Source organism: Magnolia sinica, chromosome 11, assembly GCF_029962835.1.
Source record: "Magnolia sinica isolate HGM2019 chromosome 11, MsV1, whole genome shotgun sequence".
Lineage (NCBI taxonomy): Eukaryota > Viridiplantae > Streptophyta > Magnoliopsida > Magnoliales > Magnoliaceae > Magnolia > Magnolia sinica.
This window is the reverse complement of record NC_080583.1, coordinates 9,956,291-9,957,979: the sequence shown is the minus strand read 5'-3', so window position 1 is coordinate 9,957,979 and position 1,689 is coordinate 9,956,291.

Sequence of the window (1,689 nt, the reverse complement as noted above, 5' to 3'; positions counted from 1 at the left end):
TCGCGTACATGTACCTACAGTTCGTATGAGTCATTTCAACCGTGCGATTGAATTACTTAGCGTATTCAGCCGTACACATGAGGCAGTTTTATTGCGATCTAGACCGTCCAATAACCGAGAAATAACAAAACTTTTGCAGAAATCTAGATCGTCTAAAACAAAATTCGAATAAAGAAAACGATGGTAATTTCATATTATCCCTTAGGAATTTGAACAGTTAGCTACTTTACTTTTAACCATCCATTTGAAGGTCGTCAATTGGACGGTTTGATCGTTGTTATTTTTGAAATTTCCTCCGTCAGCAATGTGGCCCACAGTTTTGATGGTCTGTATAGCCATACAAGAGTAAATTGTTGTGCCCAACCTGGAGGATGACCACCCTTTTCAAAACGGTAGACTGCAGCAGTCCAAACTCTAGTCCCTTCCTATATAATAAAAGAAGCCTCTAGCAAGATCCAAACCGTTTTATATAATAGGTCTCCCATTAGATTGGAGATAACAGGAAAAAAAATAGATTGACTGTTCTAATCTTCTACTTTCAAATAAGCTATGGTGACCGTACATATTCAAAGAAAAAGAGCCAAATTATCTAACTGTTAAAACAGTCCAACTGAGAGATTTCATTTGATATACATCCAAAAAGGTTAGATACATCGTATAAACGGTTTGGATCATTTGAAGATGACTCAGATTCAAAGGCTAAGGTCCCGATGTATCTTATCTCAGTACGTCGGGATGCATGTAGCAAATATGATAAAAGAAGAAAAAAAAATCTTTGATAGTCTGGCAAAGTACGATAGATGATACACATGCACTTCCAAAATGTATACGTGGCATAAAAATTGAAATCATACTTGCAACTTGTGGGGTCATTTTTTAGATGTATCATGAACCAAAATGTAAGTTTATTTGATTCTTTAAATATCAGATTAGTGGAGATATATTGTACGGTTAGAAATGAAAACATCCAATGGTCCTATTTCAACACACAAGTATCCGATAATCATAGATTAGACACTTGCAAACAATCTGATTATATGAATGTAACATAGAAACATGCATGCCACGTGTAAATATCAGGATGCCTGTGTATCGAGCGTCATACTCTGAAAGAGTATCAAATAACTCCACCATAATAAAAAGCGCACGCGGATTGCGTCCTACCCCCGCCCGGACGAAATTCCGTTCGGGCAGGGCTCTGTGGGGCCCACCGTGATGTAAGTTTTTTATCCACTCCGTTCACCGCTTTTCTCAGATCATTTTAAGTAATGATGAAAGAAATTAAATAGGTAAAAAGCTTAAGTGGACCACAAAGTAGGGATTGAATGTACACCATTAAAAACTTCTTGTAAGCCGGAAAAGTTTCGGATCAAGATGATATTTGTTTTTTCATTTCATCCGCGTCTACATGACCTTATGAATAGTTTGGATGGTAAAAAAAACATTACTTTGGCCCTTAGAAAGGTTTCAACGGTGGGTGTCATTATCAGTGCAGCTTCCTTAGGTGTGGTCAAATGGAGCTGTGGACCTGCATCATTTTTAACGTCATACCTTAAAATAATCTTATAAAAGCGTTGAACGGAGTGGATTAAAAACTTACATAACGGTGGGCCCCACAGATCCCTGCCCGGACGGATTACAGTCCGGGTGGGGGAAGGACGCAATCCGCGTCCATAAAAGCGAGAATCC